This window comes from Anthonomus grandis, chromosome 22 (assembly GCF_022605725.1).
Source record: "Anthonomus grandis grandis chromosome 22, icAntGran1.3, whole genome shotgun sequence".
Classification (NCBI taxonomy): domain Eukaryota; kingdom Metazoa; phylum Arthropoda; class Insecta; order Coleoptera; family Curculionidae; genus Anthonomus; species Anthonomus grandis.
In genome coordinates, this window is record NC_065567.1 from 47,658,183 (window position 1) to 47,678,886 (window position 20,704).

At 31.9% G+C, this 20,704-nt stretch overlaps 1 long non-coding RNA gene across 2 annotated transcripts; it reads right to left on the reverse strand.

The window, feature by feature from the left end:
- Nucleotides 1-4,437: 4,437 nt before the first annotated feature.
- On the reverse strand, nt 4,438-16,522 carry LOC126749124 (uncharacterized). Of its 2 annotated transcripts, XR_007664898.1 has the most exons (4): nt 16,460-16,522; nt 16,160-16,394; nt 5,535-5,726; nt 4,438-5,111 (listed from the first exon to the last, which is right to left on the reverse strand). It is a non-coding gene; the product is annotated as an uncharacterized LOC126749124 (long non-coding RNA). The 2 variants fall into 2 exon arrangements; XR_007664897.1 differs by lacking the exon at nt 16,460-16,522 and having other exon boundaries at nt 16,160-16,453.
- Nucleotides 16,523-20,704: the final 4,182 nt, after the last annotated feature.

Consider the following 20,704-nt stretch of genomic DNA (forward strand, 5'->3'; position numbering starts at 1 on the left):
AATAGTGAAAAAAAATTTAAGTAAAATATTTTTAGTTTCTGAGATAATTCGTTTTTTTCACAAAAATGTAATAACTTTATCAGGTAGAATTTTTTTTTCAAATTAAGAAGTAAACAAGTCCGGATGATGTTTATTATGTTTAGTAGTACCTACTTTGCTATCAGTTGATACTGTTGTGGTCGTATTTCGTTTTTTATTAAAATTATGCCGCATAATTTTTCAAATGAGGAACTAATGGACATGTTACTAGCATATGGGGAATCAAGACAAAACAGTGTGGCTGCAGCTAATCTTTATGCACAAAGATTTCCTCATAGGTATCATCCGTCGGGTGAAGCTTTTTTGCGTGTGGTTCAGCGGGGTAGAGAAACTGGAAATTTGCGGCCGAGGCCAGGGCAACATGGTGGAGCCATTAGACCTACGCGCATTTTAAATCTGGAGAACTCGATTTTAGATATCATCGAAGAGCATCCTGACATAAGCACTAGAACAATTGCACCGCAATTTGGATTATCACCAGTCACAGTTTGGCGAATCTTAAGGCATGACTTACTGTATCCATTTCACGTCCAAAGGGTACAAGCTTTACTTCCAAGGGATGATGCGCCTCGCGACTTTTGCGAGTGGTTTTTACATCAGCAGCAGTTAAACCCACTTTACATGAACATTAACACAACTTTACCATTAACATTTTAGCAACGGATGAAGCAATTTTCACACGCAATGGTATTCATTTATGGTGCTCCACCACATTTTGCGCGACCAGTGCGACGGCATTTGGATCGAATGTGCCCCGAACGATGGATAGGCCGAGGTGGTCCAATTGGATGGCCTCCTCGATCACCCGACCTTAATTCGCTTGACTTTTATTTTTGGGGCCACCTAAAATCTCTGGTGTATGTAACCGAAGTTGACAATGAACAAGAATTAAAAAATCGGATATTTGCTGCCGCCGAGGAAATTCGACTACAACCTGGATTAGCTGCTGTCTGCAACTCTTGGATTAGGCGTGCTCAATTATGTATTGAAAGTCATTGAAATAACTTTGAACAGTTACTATAATAGTTAAATAAACATTTATTTTGGAGAATTAACGTTTTTTTTTTTAAATTTTAATTAATAAGTCGTTTATCTCCGTAACTAAAAATATTTTACTACTTTTTTTTTCACTATTAGTCATTATTTGCCGTCAGCAATAATTTCCCAAGTTTATGCGTATAGGTTAAGAAACACCCTGTATAGATGTTATGGAGGATGAATCAAGCAGTTCACAACGATCAAAGGAAGCCTGGTCAAAATGACGCTATTTTATTTGACTGGACCTTCGACATTTGTTTTGACCCTGGAAGTCTCTTTGATTTGACTCTCGACGTCTCCTTGACTTGACTTGAAAGAATCTTTGACCTTTCCATATTCAACCGATTCAACATCTTTAAGAGGGTGATTATGGCTTAAGGGTTCAATTTTGCGAATAGATCCAACAAAATTGAGGCCTACATAAATACATTTTATTTAGCGATGAAGCTCATTTTACCCGCAATGGAGTTAAACCGACACAATAAACAGTATCAGATGAGCGTCTAATACTGGAGGATATTTACGCTTTTTGGAAGACCATTAATACACATGTCGGATGATGTTGCGCCAATTGTTCGACACCGAATGTATTTTGAACAGGATGGAGCCTCGCCTCATTTTAGTCGCCGAGTTCGTAATTTCTTAGATAATCGTTTTCCTGATTGTTGGATTGGCAGAGAAGGACCTCAAGTTTGGTCACTAGACTTAAATCCACTGGATTATTGCCTCGAGGGTGGATGAAAGCACTAGTGTATGAAACACCAGTAGAAACCGTAGAAGGAGTCCACAAGGAAATTTGAAATGCTTCAAATATTATTAAAAACAATCTTTAAGCAATTAAACGTACAACACGAGCGCTTAACAAACGTACTGCAGCTTGCCTTGAACTTGGTGAGGGTGTTTTCGAAAACATTTTAAATTAGTGGAATTTTGTTTTTTACTAGTATTTGTTTGTGTTGCTTTAAAAAAAAATCTTACAAAAAACTTCAGAACCGATTATTTCAGAAACGGTTCAGAATCGGATTAAAACATATGGGTTAATTTATCTTATTTTCACCTTTGAACATGTTCCCAAAATATTTTCGTTTTCTGCCAAAACCCCCTGTATATCTGATGAATAGTGTTGACTTTACCATAGTAAATCTTAATTGTTTTTTGAGGAGTTTTGAAATAATAATCGGAAACCATTGATCACATCATGCACCGTAACGATATTTAAATTTTATGTATTCTTTTAAAAGAAATTATTAAATACAATTTTTAAAATATTGCTCTAGTGTCTCAAAACGACCCTACTATTTGAATGAACTTATATTAGGTAGCGTATGAAGTAGGTTTTGCAAACAACATTTGTTTGTAAACTAATAATAAGTAGAAACGTCAAAACCATAATTTAGAATGTAATTTAACTTTAACTTGATTCAAAAAGACGTTTTTTTGCCCTGAGTATATATACACAGGGTGGTCCAGTTCAAACCTCATTAATTTTAATATGTGATAGAGAATTGAAAAAGAAATAGACTTTCATCATACATTTTTTCTTAGAAATGTTTAATAACAAAGATATTAAACTTTCGTTTATTTATCATAACTTTTAAATTACCAGCTTAATTTTAATTAAATTTCGCATGCAGGTTATTGTAGTGAATTGTCAATTACTGATGAAGTCAATTTAAAAAAAAAATTGCCAGTGGCGTAACATAATATTTTTTTTATAGGAATTCAACTCTTAGATTCTCCATTTAATTTGAAACGAAAAGTTACTCTTGCAAAATTATGATTTAAGGCACTGTTTTCAAAATGTTTTACTTTAATTGTTCAGAAATACCTGCCAAAATGTTGCAAAAATTAATTAATAAAAAAAAGGAAATTGGGCTTGGATTTGAAAAAAAGTTGAATATAAAAGATGTCAATGATCAAAAGTTACCTTAAGTCATTATTTTATTTGTCAGGTTTAATTTAAGATTCAAGCCTAATTTTCTTTTTTTTTTTAATTTTTGCAGCAGTTGTAACTGGCGTTTGTAAACTAAACTAAGATATTTTAAAAAGAGTACCTTAAATCATAATTTTGCAAGGGTAACATTTTTTTCCAAACTAAATGGAAAATCTAACAGTTGACTTCATATAAAAAAATATTTTTTCACCTTGTAGATTTGAGACAAAAAGGGACCAAGTCCCTCCGTATGTTACGCCACTGGCAATTTTATTAGAAATTGCCTTTATCAGTGCTTGATAATTCAGTACAATAACCTGCATGCGCAAATTTAATTAAAATTGAGCAGGTAGTTTAAAAGTTATGATAAATAAACAATTAATTATTCTTAACTTTAGCACCCTGTATCTTTGTTATTAAACATTTGTGAGAAAAATTTTATAATGAAAGTTTATTTCTTTTTAAATTCTCTATCACATATTAAAACTAATGACGCTTAAACTGAATCACCCTGTATATACAATATCTTAGAGGTTAATCAAATAGGATTCATATTGATGCAAATTTAGTTTACTTTCAGATTACATCCCTATCATGTCGTTCAGCTAGCGTTTGTCTAGCTAAGGAAAGGTACACCATCTGTTTCAAAGCTGCGCCAAGTTATGTCCCCTAATAACGCGCGATTAGCGACAGTAGCGCGCCTTTTTTAAGAAAAGACATAAACACTAAAAGAACACAGAACACAAATATAAGAATTAACGCAACGGCAGTGTTTATATGCAAATCGGGGCGATCGATACCGTTGCTTTGGCAGCGGCGTAAACAAATTTACTGCGCAACCGAGCCGAACAACACGTGCTGTACCTTTTCTTAGCTAGACAAAGTATACGCGTGAACATAGGGGCGCCCATTTTGAAAATCTAGGACGAAATAATCTATTAATATAAATGTATTATATGAAAGACCGCCTCCTCATGGATTTTCGAAAACCTACTTATACTAAGTTTCTTTCTTTAAACGAATATTCATTTAAACACAAGTTTTCTCAATTCGACTAATGCAATATGAATTTACGACGATTTTTGTAATTTTAATTTTTTAATGGTTACATTTTTTTTTAATAACTTTAGTTTGAGTAGTTATATCTGAATGCGGTTTTTACCAATCTGTTTAGCTTTGTTCCCTGCTCTTAATAGCATAAAAAAATATATATCGTTAACTTGAATAACGTAAATCCCCAAGTCAATGCCCCTATCGGATTTTAGCGAAAGCTACAGTAATATTTTTTTGATATAAAAATAAAGCAGTAAAGAGACTTTTAACCAAAACTTATTTAACCCATTAGTGCATGAAGTAGCATGGAATAAGAAACACATACGTTTTTTATTAAACCTTTGTTTAGTGTACTTGAAATAAGCAGGCAAATGTGGAAAAAAAACAAGAAATGTATTCATTTGAAAAAAAGAACAGTCCCTTATGAGGGACATTGTGCTAAAAATAACAAAATAAAAATTCTGATAATCAACAAAAAATGTATTCTTTGATATGCCTATTTAGTGTGATAAGCCTTGAAGTCATTACATTTTATGCAAACAAAATTTGCCTTTTTTTGCAAAATGCACATTTTCTATCAGTCTCAGAATATTCCACCAAATGATTGATATTATCAAGCCTAACATCCAGCGGTAAGGTTGGTCTTAGTTTCCCTTTTACAGACTTTACGCCATATGAATGCCGCAAAGCTAGGGCTATGTTTCTTCGAAAAATAAAATTGGCCACCACCATTTTCTTTGTCTTATTCGGGCCCTATAGTTGGCATCCATGTTGTCTAATTTATCTACCCCACCCATCCCTCTATTATAATTATATATTATGCCTGGCTGTGGAACATTTACCTTAGATTTAGTTTCTCTGCAGTAACGTGGAGCTGTTGTGTTTGCAGATACGTCAAAATTTGAAGCAGGTGCTACAACTTTGTTCCTTCCATTGAACAACTACAACATCTTGACATGCAGACTTATGACAGAAGCCTTTTTTTCAGTTTTCCATTCTTGCTTTGACCTTAGTGGGCTATTTTCTACTCGATTTTCACGTAAAGTACCTGTATAAATATTTCACAATCAATATGCGCTCTTCTATTATTTCACGCACATGTTTAAAATTTCGAATATGTGATAACTTGTATTCTGTAGTGAATTGCAAATACAAATTTTGTATTGTTCAGACATACTTAAGACCCTAACGTACCATAGCATCACTGTACGTTATTTTTAAAAAATTGAGTTTTCTTTCATAAATTTTAATTTTTATTCCGCTATAATAAAAACCGCTAGGTTCTAGGAGCAAGTTAATTCATCAGAATATTGGCGCGACTTTTAAAATTGACATAAATAGTGGTAAATAAATATTCCAAGTAGTCTTAAATTATCGTGTTTAGTGTGTACGTGTATAATAAACTATTTTTGTGCATCGAATGTTTTAATTTACACCTTAACGGTAAAAAGGCTACAATTTGAAAACACACCTGACCTCACTACAACAGGTTTTTAAGTTTTTAAGTTTTTAAGTTGCAAAATCAAGGTCTGAGGGTTTTTCTGCAGTTTTTGCTGTGCCACAGGGTAGTAATTTGAGGCCGTTGCTCTTTTGAATTCCTACTGATAGCCATCCAAGGGTGGTAAAGCACTGGGAAAGTCTCCTTTTTGTTGATGACTAAGATCTAGAAGTTGCAAGAAGATAAAAACTTTGTAGAAAATTGCTTTGAGCAAAATCGATATCAAATTTACTTATTTCATAAATAATAAATTATTAATTAACAAAACAGAGGTAAAGGATCTGAAAGTTGTTTTTCAAAGTAATATAAAATTCAATAGTCATTTTGAGATATTACTACTAAAGTGTATGGTGCACTTGGTATTGGTATAAGGAATTCAAGGAACTTCACATGTTATCTTTATGTTAACATAGGTAATGTTTACTTATACATAGTTTCATATAAAACCATGCTAACCAAGCACTTTATTTAATATTCAAACTTTAGAAATAAGAAGAAAAGCTGAATTTTTCAGAGTCGAATAGAGGCCTACCAGATGAGAACAGTGATCTTATACCGGGCAGTGCGTCGCCGAGCGGAACGTAGGAAATCCCATGTAAATTTTAAGGGAGTCAATTATTGGCTTCCCTGTACATTTTACAGAAAAAATGTAAGATAACTTTTTGAAGAGACCAATCTGGCAAACCCTCGTGCAATGTTTCAAAAAATTTTAATAATCTTGAATTCTTGAATCTTAGAATCTTGAATTATTCAATTAAATGTAATTGCAAAATTACCAAATTTTCGTTTCAGGTAAAACCAGACACCAGCCACCAGCAAACAATTTGTTATAAGGCTTTGTCAAATCTGACGTACAGCCGAATAAAGTCGAAATTATACCCATTTGTAGTTAGGTCACCCAGGTGAGAAAAAACGTATGGCGTAGATATTTTTGCCAATCAATATTAGGTTAGAAACTTTACCATCGCCTTCAGAAATTAATAGTCTGCTGTGTATTTTTATACGTTCAGAAATTAACAAATGATTTATTTTAGCAGCTGATTTTTTTTATATTTTTATATTCGTGTATATACTTCCATTCAATTTTAAAAAATCTTGTAGTATTTATTGTATTATTAACAAACTTAACAATTAACAAATATTATTATAATTAATCATAAATAATGGGACATAAACAATAAGTCCGAAACGGAATTGCTCTGCAAATTGAGAATGTGATAGAATGGGATAAAATCAGATCAGGATTACGCTGCTCATATATTTTCCAGGCAAAAGACCGCAAAAACCAAATCTACAACATATTTGAAAAGTAGAATTCGGCACGAGCAGTAGACGTAACAAAACCGAGCTTACGAAAATTGTGAATAATGGTATAAAATTATTTTAACTCACTGGGAAAAATTTAAATACTCACAATTTAATTTACTTGTTCATGAAAAAAAATGCTGCTTGATGGAATATGTTAACACACTAAAATGAAAATACCATTCCAAAAAATAAAACATACAAACTCAAAAAAAACATGCCATATTGCATTACCAAGTTAATGAAATTGCAACGATATGATTGAATACTTAAACGACGATCATAAAATAAAATTTGCTGGAACAAAAAAAGCTTAATCAATCTCGTCAGTATTGTCAGAGTCAGAACTGAAATCAGAGGTATTGTCTTCGTCATCGTCGTCTTCGTCAGTCGTAATCACAAGTGGCAGAATGTCATAGGCATCACACACTTGTATTGCCTCCCAAGCCTTTTCAATTACCTTTTCTGTATGAAAAACATATTTTTGCCAATGATCTATAGAAATTTCGTTTATTACCCTTTCCCATGTAGTCAGAACTTCTGAAGGTGACCCCTTAAAATTGGAAATATATTGATCATATTTTCGTTTACATTCCGACCATACCATTTCAATTGCATTAAACTGGCAATGATATGGTGGCAGTCGCAAAATTTTGTGTCCTAAAGGTTTAACATATTCATCAAGGAAGTACTTTTTTTCACTAGGGCAGTGTCTGCGCGCAATACTCCATATTTCATCTTTCATGGCTTTTTCTGGAAAGCCTCATATTCTCAATTTGAAGTGCAAATCCGTTTCGGACTTGTTCCTTTTCCAGTTGAAAAAAAGCCAATATATTTAAAATCATCAGCTGCGATTGTTCATTATACCTATTATATCTTTTTTTAGGCATTATCTAACACTTTTCGAAATAACTTTCAAGAACAAGTTGACAAACCAATATTTTTGATTGATAGTGACGGATATTTCACATAACCTAGCATATAAAAGATGAATAATCATCAGACACCAATTTTTTTCAAAAGTTTGTTGTCGCCGCTGTTTGGAATATGCTAAACAAAGATAAACAAAAATGACGTCATTACAAATAGGTATAATTTCGACTTTACAAAAAATGTTTTTTTTTCGTTTTATCAATATCACAACCATACATTCAAAGTAAGAGTTAATTATAACTATTATTTATTAACTTAATTATGGCTATTTTTTCGTCGATTGAATAATACATACTTGTTTTCAAATATCGACTGTCACTGATTTATTGACACTTTTCCTCACGTCAGTGACAATATTCATTTTACTGGTGCCGGTTTGGTTTTACCTGAACCGAAAATTTGCTAATTTAGCAATTACATTTAATTGAATAATTTAAGATTCACTTATTAAAATTTTTTTAAACTTTGCACAAGAGTTTGCCAGATTGGTCTCTTCAAAAAGTTATCTTACATTTTTTCTATAAAATGTACAGGGAAGCCAATAATTGACCCCATTAAAATTTACATGGGTTTTCCTATGTTCTCGCTCGGCGACGCACCACCCGGTATATACCTCTGCTTGTCAAAGACCCACTTGCTGTAACTGCACTAAAAAAATCAATAAAACTGATAATTTAAATATTTGGAAATATCTTTCTTTATATTCACTTAAAAAATAATTGTAGCTTGAGCTTTGATAGCTTGCTACATCTATAAATGCTTATTCTGCTCTACATGTTGGATAAAAATATGTTTAAGTAAAATCTATACTGTTGTGGCGAATTCATGATGAGTTACCTATATTGTTGGGTTTTACATCAGTAATACAGTAAAAATCAATTTAGAAAATACTATGTCATACGCTCAAATATTGAAAAGAAGATATATGACCTTAAATTTTTAACGAAACCTTTCGTTATATTTGATTTAATGTAAGTTCAATAAGTCTTAAATACAATAATTTACTTGAAGTATAATAGATATTTTTTATAAACACAGGAGCTGAGAATTAATCAATTGATCTCTGAGCTCGTTTCTTCTTTTCAATATACTACCTCATTTTATTATAGATATTGAACTTGAAAACAATGAGAAAAGCCTAATTTTAAAAATTTAAAATTTAAAAATTCCTTAGGTTGATATTAGTACATGTTTTTTTTATGAAATTTAATTAATAATTTTACAAGCATTCCCAACATTAAAAGAAATAATGATGTCATTTGAAAAAAAAGGTTGAGGTGATTTTTAGGCAATCACTTGTCGGGGGTAGTGTTTATAACTAATTTTGGGTATACATTTTCTTTTAAAAAATTATACTTTAAAATAAAAAAGTTACAGCCTGTGACGTTGATAGTGTATAAATCACTCTGCACCCTGTATAAATCGAGTTTCCTTTAAAGAAAATACATATTAAAATAATTATTATTGAGTCTTAATTTCTTTGAAAAGTCTTTTTTGTACTTGAATGGCCGAAGAGCTTCTATCTTTCTTCAAGATTCATTGTATGTAGGTCCAACATAGGAAGATTCAATATTTTTCTTTTATCATGAAAGTGAAAACTTACAATTTAATTTTGAGTGATATGTCATTCATAGTTAAGTTGGCTCAGTTTATAAGTCCTTGAGATGAATGGCTTGATTTGGATAATGCATTAATTGGTAGTTTCTACCAAATAAGAACTATGAAGTCAGAATGGATATCAACCATTTTCTATTAACTTGAATATCTTGGAGTTCTATGCAAAAGGGGCGACACGTTATAGCATTATGAGCATCTTTACATAAATACTCATAGAGTTGTAGTTCGGCAGATAATTTATCCATATAAGAATACTTCCTATCGCTAACCACAGGGAATGGTTTTTGTAGTAAGTTTAAGAAAAATTGATTTTAACGATACAGAATAGGTATAATTGATACTAGTGATATATATTTGATTCAACCAATGGTAATACTAATCTAAAGGTAATAATTGCACCATTTAAGTCAAATTAAATTTAATTTCAATAATCTAAAAATTTAAAATATTTTAGATATTAACTGGTATTGGCAAACTATCAATTGTTAATTAATTTTTTTTGATAAATATGAGCAGCCATTCATTTCATGGGATCTTGTGTATCCATATGCCTATGTAGATTAGTTCAAAGGGCGTAAAATTTGTACTGGAATGTATAGTATTGTTATAAGCAATAACTGCATATGGCATTAAACATACAATGTCTTCATTTTTATCTTTTTCTTTTAAAAGTCTAATATGTTCAATTAAAGTTGAATTTAATGTTTCAAAGGGCTGTTTGATTTGGGCTGTTGTAAAATGTATTTTAATATTATGTGATTTGAATAATTCTTTAACACTTTCATTTTGGAATTCAGATCCGTTATCTAAAATAATTGTTTTAGGAATACCACAGAATGAAAATTACTATACCAGAGTTTAAACTACTGTAATTACTGTACCAAAATAGGTTAAAGCTTTTGAAAATTTATCAATTAACACAGGAATTTTTGATTTCAAAAGATGATAACAAAGTTACTTATGTGTTTGACAGCTAGTCAAAAGTAGGCATTTGTAGCACATGACTTTAATATTGAACTTTTAAAACCTAATAGAAATAAAGAAGAAATCTTATCAATCATGAACTCATTTAATTTCTAACCAACAATTACAGAAAAAACTAGGTTAAATAGTTGTATCCATAATATATTTACCAATATTGATATTGCTTGTGTACTAGGCATGACTGCAAACTCATATTTCAAATCATAAAGGGCAAAAAATAATCTTCGAAACTAAAAACCAGTATATACATATACCAAAAACAATATAAAAGATTTTTTCCTCAAACAAACCTTTTTTTATTCAATAGCTAAAAGAAGAGAACTGGGCTGACGTTTTTGGTCAGAATGATTGTGATGTAAATAGCTAATGGGGTGCTTTTACAAATATATTTGAACCAATTTTTATTCAAAGTTTTCCAAAGAAACTAATATATAAGAAAAATAAAAAAGATCTCTATAAATATAATAAGGAAGTTAGGGAAGTAAAGGATCAATTAGATGTTTATTTGATGATTTTTTTCGATGTATGCAAACAGATACAAAATTGTAAAAACAGAGTGAGATGACCTGTTGATAAAAGGCACATAAACATAGCAGCTAACCATAAAAGCTTCTTGTTAAGGCCTATAAAGCCCAAACGAACTTTTAAGTATTCCTAAAAAAGTAAAAAATAAATTGAGCTACCGAAAAGATATATCAGCGAGTATTATCAAAATATGCATTTACAACAACAAGTTTTCTGCCACATGTTGCACATTTCATTAAAGCATGGCCTGCATCTTAATGCATTTGACAACTATACAGTGTGTCTCAAAATTATCGAATGTATACGTAAAAATGACAAAAAAAATTGTAGTTGAAATTTGACCGTTTGGCTGGCATCCAGCCCTACTTGAATAAAAAATAAAATTTAGCATATTTTTATTTTTTTTAAATCAAGCATGTCTTAATTCGAGCTTGTTTTAAATTTTATGAGTAGGTAAAGTAGTATTCCTAGGCAAGATATAAAAAAGTTTATAAGAAAAAGCTGTTTAGAACGCAAAATTATGCCCGAATACCGAATTTTACAACCGTAGGCCTACTTTGAGTTTTACGTTTTGTGTACCAATTAATTTTTTTATTCATATATAATTATTAGAGTAAAACTAACTAATTTATTTATCTATCAGTTAAATCACTGATCTAAGAGTTACAAACCATCCCCAAAAATATGTTTGTAATAAAATGTATATAGTACATCTAATTTAACAAGAAAATTTATTTTATTTACTTATTTTAAATTTATTCAATGCAGCTATCTCAAAACATTTTTCAATCGAATTATCGAAACATTTTCCAATACCTTTCCTTGTCATTTGCTAATGGATCGGAATAAAGAATTTGCTTGACCCCGTAAATAAGAATCAGAAATGGTTAAATCAGGTGACCTTGGCGGCCACCCAATTGGGCCGCGTCTTCCAATCTATTAATTCCGAAAAGTTCTATTCAACCATTCTGCTACTCGAATAGTGGAGTGCGCTTGACAACCGTCGTGTTAAAAATAAAGATTTATTCTTTGATCAACTGGTAAAGGTTCTAAGTATTCTTCAAAAAATCTTTCCAAAATTTGAGGATATTTTTCTTGATTCATAGATCCTTTAATAAACTATGGTCCAATAATACCTCAATGGTAAGATATGGCGCACCATATGTTGACTTTTTTAAAATATTGCCTCTTGCCATGGATTCCCCCAAGTTTGGCGTTTAGTTGGACCAAAACCGACAATTTTGAAATGAAATTACACCATTTGTCGTGAGAGTAGATTCGTCCGAGAATATTATTGCCTAACCAAGCAGAAAATAATAAACGATGCGCTTCATCCCTCTCTTCTAAAGTATGCAAGTACCTTGGTTTGAATACTTTAATATTGTTGGCATGATAAATTCTTTGTAATTCAGATTTGCTCATGTTCAGCACCGCCGATCTAGCTTTCAATGACATCCGAGGGTTCTCAGCAATTGACTCCAAAGCAAAGATTGTAGCAGCATCGTTGTCATCGTATCTCTTTTTCTGCTTTTTTTTCATCTCAACACTACCCGTGGCCTCAAAAAGTTAGATTAGTCGTCTCCCAGAAGATATTACCTACTTCGACTTATTAGCGGATATTTTTCACGAAAAAAAGGATTCAAAACGTAGTTTAACGACATATATTTTCACTACCATACGATTGCACAATGAAAATTTTCTGCTCCAAATTTAACATTTTTCTGTTAATTCCGATATTATTAATAACTTTATACATTTTTAAATTACTTACTTTACAATAAAATAATGATATAAGTTTTTTGTACATAACTTTGACAGTGACAATGTTTCATTGTAGCTGCTACATTTAATTGAGAATGTTTACATTTTAAAAAGGTCGACAAAAACTCATAAATGCAGCAAAAAAGAACCCAATATAATAAGCGGCATGCATTCCACGAGCCGAAAAAATTCCTACCGATCGTAAAAAAAATTATTTCAAGAACAATAATTTTTAAAATAACTTTCACTATTTTAAATATTAATATTTATTTGGTTTTTGTTTAAACTTTGAGAAAAGTCAGAATAAATAAATAATTTAAACGTAAAAATCAAAGTAAGCCTATGATTAAGAAATTCGGTATTCAGGCTTAATTTTGCATTCTAAACAGCTTTTTCTTACAAAATTTTTTTATATCTTTTATCTTTTCTAGATATACTACTTTACCATGCTTGATTTAAAAAAAAATAAAATATGCAAAATTTTATTTTTGAATTAAGCAGGGCTGGATGCCAAACAGTCAAATTTCAACCCTAAATTTTTTGTCATTTTTATGTATAAATTCGCTTATCCTGTAGACGCACTGTAGACTGATCAGCCTACTTCTAAGTTTTTCAAAGCTGTTTAAGTTAATTGTTTGCAATCAGCTTCTCAGCTTTTTAAAAGAGTGCAATATTTTGTCTGATAATCAACATAGATATCTTGAGAGTAAATCTACACAAACTACCATATTTCAGTTTCACTTGTGTAGTCTTGAGGAATTTGGAGAGAGAGAATTGCTTTCATTGGGAATATTTTTAGATCTTTCTAAGGCATATGATTGATTAGATAGAAATTTGTTAATAAAGAAATTACAGTAATATGGAGTGAGAAATAATTCCTTAAAATGGTTCACTTCTTATCTCAACAATAGAGTCCAACAAGTAATGTTAACAGAAGAATTATAGTTAGTTTATACTGAATGAACAAAAAACGACCGTTTTCATTTTTAAAGCAAAACAAAACCAGGAAGTGACCCCAAAAGAAGTAAACCTCAACAATTACGAGGTTAAAGTGTGTGTACATATAGATGAATTTTTAGACTTTTCAGAACACATTGAACATTTACAAGTTAAATTAAATAAAGCTTATTTTTGTTTCTGTACAGTGGTAAAATACCTAAATGAATGGATTAGTATTTTGAAAACTTTGAGTCCGCAGCTAGACATGGCATTATTTTCTGGGCAGCCAACTCTAAGATAAGAAATATATTTGTCATTAAAAAAAAAGTAATTAGAATAATATTTAAGATGCAGTAGTTATAATCTTGTAAAGCTATTTTTAGATCTAAGGGAATTTCAACTGTGTAACTTGTTTATATTTGAAGCAGTGATGTTTTTATTTAAAAATAGAGATAAGTTTCCTACTTCTGTTGATCATGGGTTTAATACTCACATATGTAATATTAACTACCCTATATAGAGGCTTTCACTCTTTAAACAGAGTCCCTACTATATGTGCATAAAGTTATTTAATAAACTTCCACATAAAATATAAACTATAGGAAATCAAATGAAACAGGTTTAAACAAAAGGTGAAACTGAAAGGTGATTACCTAAGCATGTAAACTTATATGTAGTAATGTCAGGGAGATGTTTTTTTTTTTACTAAATAGGCCTTTTTTAGTGATATCATTTTATTTTATATAAGTTTTCATATATAATGTTACTTGATAGTACTAAATAAAGAAATATATTATTATTATTTCCTAATATAAGTGTATCTATATAAATAACTTTCAATGGTTTCAAATGTTTGCTATTATATTTAGATTTTCGACAGATTTTACAATTATCAATATATTTTATAATAACATTTTTCATTGATTTCCAATAATAGCTTAATTTTATTAGAGTAAAAGTTTCTTGAATTCTGCAATGAATAGTTTTTCCTTTATGAGAAAATTAAATTATTTGATTTCTTTCTTCAGGTTTAACATTATTTATTACTCGGTAAAATTAAATTAATGTCAATTCATTAAAATGGTTACTTAAAACTTGTTGGAAAACTGAACATAAATCTTGTGAGAAAAAGCTAATGAAATTTTTTTTTCTAAAAAGAAAATCCTAGTCATTATAGGAAATACTCTTTCAAAGACGCTCATACGAAGACTATTAACAACCCCCAAATCCCACAAGCAACTTTTGCAACAAAATATTGATGCTACATCAAAAGCCTTCTTCAGATCAATGGACACTGCCATAACCACTTGTTTTTTATCCAAAGCTCATTAAACATAATCTATGAAATTAATTATTAGATTATAAACTTAATCTAAGTTTGTTTAAACAAATGATTTTCAAAAAGAAATGAAACAGAAATGAAGGAGACAAAACAAGGGACCAGTATTCCAGAATATGTCAAACCAGAGATAAATATTAGACATCTTACAAGTAGATATCGAACACAACCCTATATGTGACTGATATAATCTGATTATTATGACTGGACTGAAAAGTGTGATTTTAAAATCCACAATCCTAAGATAAGAAATCTCAGATTTAATATGGTCTTTTTGCATTTTAATTGTATAATTTGATAACTCTTGGTTATTCAAAGTAAATACATTCTCCATGCACCCCGCAAAAAAAAAGAATATAAATCTCTCTCCAGACAAGTGGTATCCAAGACAGTCCTATCTCTATAAAAAAATGTCACATTAACTGCAAATATCGACCAAACCGAACAAAATATCAAAAGCCACAGAGAGAGCCCCCAATCTTTACTTGTGATCTCCCAATATTGGATGATAAAGAAAGCATCAAGTTTACAATAAGTATCACATGATTGACCTGGTCAAAGAAATGCCCTTTTCCATACACTGTCACAGATTTACAGAATAGTAGAACAGTATTCTGTAAATCTGTGACACTGTAAGCAAGTGCTTTGTTTACAAAACAAGTCTTTTAAGTAATCTTACCACAGCAATCTCACCATTTTAAGAATATAAGAATATTAAAAAATTAAAGGATACAGTCCATCTGACTGCTGCTTCCTTTGATCTTTTATGTGCTAGTTTTTTGGTAATTATTAAATTGCGAAGCTCTTAACTAAATGAGTTGGCAAAGACAGATATACAGTATCTTCTAGTGAATTAAAAATTAGTTTTTGTCATAGGGTTAATACTTGGTATCTGTTTGTTAATACTATTCCAAACCTTTTACTAATTTCATTATTATATTGTTCCATAAGTTTTATAATGATAGAAGTAATAAATGGTAGAAGTTGTTTATTTGATATAATAAATAATATGACTTAGAATAGGGCAACAAAAAGCAAATACCTATACTCTCAAAAATGTTATAAACTATATAATTAAATTTTTAATTACCTAAGAGAAACAGGGATATACATTTCTTAGACAGGTAAGTGACTGCTCCCTTACCCGATTTATTCAGCAAGTGTCAAACATTAAATCAGAAATATTTTAACTTACGCTATTTTAAATTGCGGTGTAAAATAGTAGTAGTCCAATATAAATACATGGGTCCTCCTTGCATGGATCCCCTTCGCCATTGCTGCCTCCTTATTCAGGAAGAGAGTTAAAATCTCATCTACCAGCCCTATGCACGCCACTTTCTATCTTGCCGTCTTCCATGAGTGCGTACACGATATGCTGGAATTGTCAAAGGGTCTTTTCTGGAATTTCACACTTATTTTCTGACCATTGCCTACAACGTAAAAGAAAAACAATAGAATTAACGGTTAGTATTCAAGAGGTTTGCCGCCTTCTCACATTTAACACTGTTGTTACTGACAGCTGCCAATGTTGTCTGTCAATATCAAGTGTCAAACGAAAAGAAAATAAACTAATGCTTCATCCAGATGTTACAGATATCGACGCTACCGGTCGATATTCATTTGGGATTCATTCTTCATTCCCTCGAAGTATCGTATACTTTTGTATATATATGTTACCGCTAATATCCAAAATCCGCTAATATGCATAATAGCTAGACATATTGGGAATTATGCGTAAATACTAAAACCGTTGGTAGTTATGCAAAATAACGGCGCGTATCAGAAATTATCGATAACTACTAAAATCACTTAGATTCAATTAGAAATTAAATTATTTATAATTATTAAAGATTTCTTAATAAGTTTTTATTATTGTACGTTTATGGCCACGGTTGCTCCTGATTTGATGTTATGACATAGTATATGAGCAAACTATAAATTATATGAGTGAACTTGTGAAAAGATCGGCTTAAATCGCATTTTTTCCCATAGTGCGGGACAAACAGCACAAGTTTTTACTATCGCAATGGTCCACAAAAACACTCAAATACGTCTTTTTTCAGCTCATACACTAAAGAAAAAATAGAACTTCACAAATGCCGTGTTACCATTTCAAATTTTTTTTAAGCGGTTTTAGGAAAAAGAATGTTAATAACTTTTTTTGCTTTGAAGACCTTATTTTTAAGCTTAGAATAACATATATCTTGTTCTACTTTTTATTTTTAATCCAAAATCTAACATGAATAAGCTAAATTAATACTATTCATTTTTCAATTTATCTCTTTCTTTGAAGAATTTTTTGTTTTGTTTATTACAGGTCGCAGGGCCAGACTCAAAGACAGCAGAGATTGATTTGAGACAGGATTGCTTTACGCATGGATAATTCTATGTAGCCTGTTCTAGAACAAGTTCACCAAAAAATTTATCAATTCTGGCACAAGAAGGCAAAACAAAAAAAGTTGTTTACAAAGAAGTTCTTCAGTAGAACTTTTCTTTTATTTTCAAATTTCACGCGAGCAACGCCGCGGGCATTTAGCTAGTTCATAAACCGTTTGTTGACATTTAGTAGAATTATTTATTTTTATTATTTTTTTATTTTGCTTTTGGTCTCTTTGGGATGCAATTCTACTAGTAACTTCAAGTATGTCGATCTGGGTATCTGTGTCTATAGGTATCTTGTATGGACTTCTCAATTTTCGGATCTTCTGGCACCGTGATTACCACTTTGAGTATCTGTTGCAAGAGGGCTACCTACTTTTATAGCTGTGTATACTGTGTCGGCCAATTTTAAGGCCTGCTATTTTCTTAAAATTATCTACTTTACGTAGTAATAATAACTAACGTAGTAATAATGTCTTTGTTCGGGACAGTATTATTTTCCCTTAATTTCATAATGAGTTTAAGTGTAGTGGCAACAGCGCTCATCTGTCAATCTATTTATAATTACGCCTTGTTATTTCCCCGCTCCCCGGACAATAAGTTAGTCGTCTATTGTCATCCATTCGGTAACAATTAAGTAATGTCGCGCGGCCGCCGTGTTTTGGCCCTCTGTAATTATGCGGTTACTCATGTAAATTTTAAGTTTAATGTTTGTTAAATACTCCCGATAACTGTGTAAAAAGTGTTTATTTGTTTTCTTTATCATTTGAAACTCAAGTATGAATAAATTACGTTCTGAGTACGAGGAATTCGTAGTTTATCATTTGCCCTATATCCGAGTATTTTAAGTGGATAAAGCAGCTAAGACGGGTGGTTTTAGCTGGCCCCCACAGTCTTCTTCTCCCGTTTGTGTTTTCGCATCTGTAGATTCCTTAGCTACTATTTATTATATAATTATTTAATCTTTTTTCATATTTTGCGATCTTAACGTTTTGTTCCTTTTTTGTCTGATGTCTTTCGTATTTGTCACTTTTATATTCTGCAACCGTTTAGTTTTGTTAAGCTTATTTGCTTTGCTAAAGTTTTAATATTTTTGTGTACATTTTGCGTCTGGTCAAAAAACTTCATTAGTTCGTCAACCCTAGTTTTCAGTACTTCAAGGTTTCTCGATATGATCCAAAATATATTCTGTTCTTCTGGAGTAGCGTTTCGTTTCCTTTTTTTGTTGTTGTTACATACTGCGTCTTCCTCTTCACTTGTCTGGTGTTTCTTTAGCTCCGACGATATGGTCCCCTTTGCAAATGGGGGTGTCCTGGATATACTGTTTCTCGCTGAAAAGAATCCATCTCTAATAATTCCTTTCTCTTTCCTTTCTCAGTCGCATAGGACTGCTCCCAGGCCTGGTTCCCTGCCAATGGAAATGAGCAGTTTTTTGGTTGACGGTCGGACGCGGCCTGCTCAACCGCATCACCGACCGGAACTGGGGATCCGTGCCGCTGCTCCGTAAACTTTTCTCCTGTAGTTTTACCCTGCTATTATTTATTTATAGTTCTTGTCCATAGCCGAGTCATTATCATGTTATCAATTTATTTTATTTTAATTTTTTTTGCCCTCGAAAACCTAATAGCGCCGGGATCGGAAATATCAAGGGTTGACCAAGAGCGGTCGAAATAGAAAGACGAAAAGAGTCTCGCCCCAAGTTTAGAGGAAAGAAGGCGAGGGTGAAGGAAGGAAAGTGAGTATGAAGGTAAGTACCTGAGCCGCTCTTTGCAGACAGTGATCCAATCTCGCCGTAGAAGCATTCGAGATTGGATAACTGGGAATCAACTCGTTTATTACTTCCGACACTCTATCATCTGTCAATTTTATTGGTTCTGTACCGCATTCTATGTTTTTCCTGACAATGTGATAGGCTTGTCTTCACAGGTCGTTCTCCAGTTCATTACAGAGTTCTTTCCACATTTTTGTTTTTTCCTTTTTAATTTCGTCCTTGAGCGCTTTTCTTGCGTTTATGTGTTCTTCATGGGCAGCACTTCGCTGTTCGACTGTTGCCAAGTCAAATTTTGTTTGTATGAGACCTTTGTTTTGCCCTGCGACTTCTTTGGCAGCTCTTTCTTAGTGTCTCTATTTTTTATTCCACCAGTATGGGTTCTTTGTCTGGTCCATAATGTATATCTGTAGAATCGTTGAGAATCTTTTTGACCATATTTGTCAGATTGTAGTGATTTTCTGGTTTTTCTCTCGGTTAATTCATTCCTCTTCTCGCGTAGCCTTTCTCTGTTGATTATGGTTTTATTTTTGAATGTCATGCTTGATATAATTTTTAACGAGAATTTTTACAGCTATATGTAGATGTAGTGATAAGGGCTCGTGATCCAAAACCCTCCACTCTCTAATTTTTTTAGCTATTCCTTGCGTAGATAGAGTTAAGTCTATATGAGATCTCGAGTTTCTCCTTACGAATGTGGGGGTTCCGTCATTATGAACTGCTAGTCCAAGTCTTGCCCCGGGCTCCAAGATATATTGTTCTTTTCTATCAGTTTCCGGCGAACCCCATTCTTCTGCTTTCGTATTGAAATCACCAGCTACTACTGCCTCTCGTTCTGTAGTCTCTACCATATCTAGCAGTGTATCAATGTAAGTTTTATGTTGTTGCAGCAGAATATTTGGAGATGCCTAAAACCCATAGATTTTCTGAAGTCCCAGCACTCATAACCTTCTTTCATAACCCTCTTGACATTAATGTTTGTGTTTAAGAGTTTAACCAGGCCACCCACCTTGCCCTGTCTGCACTCCAGAGTGACTTTTTTGTTAATTTTATATTTGAATCACTCACTACTAAAATATCTGTAGATTCTTTTGCTGCAACTTTCGCTGCCATATCGTGGGCACCAGCGGAGCGGTCGGCGTTTGTTTGGAGCATCTTCAACATATTTAATTGGATTTAATAAATAAGTAAAATATGTAAAATTAATTAGGAACTAGTACTAGAAAGAATATATCACAGTCTTTTTACAGTCGGTCAAAGTTCATATCACAGTTTTATCACATATTAGGTTTCTCTTTATGACAGTCGTATTTTCTCTACTTCTTGGCTTGCGAAATGGCTCTCTTAAAAGCAGTTCATCGGCCTGTTCCCAATTTGTGTCCCTTATTGCAGAACACAATCTTTAGATAGGTGACTGGTCTTGAGTGGTCCTTACCACAATTTATGCATATACTACGTTTTTATGTTTTCCATAGTTTCTTCTATTTTTTGCTTAAGGAATTTCACTGCTTGATCGTTTTTATCCGTCACCAAGAGAACACTGCCACTTTTTGCCTCTTGCATTTTCTGAATTATCTTTTTACTGTGCCTCTT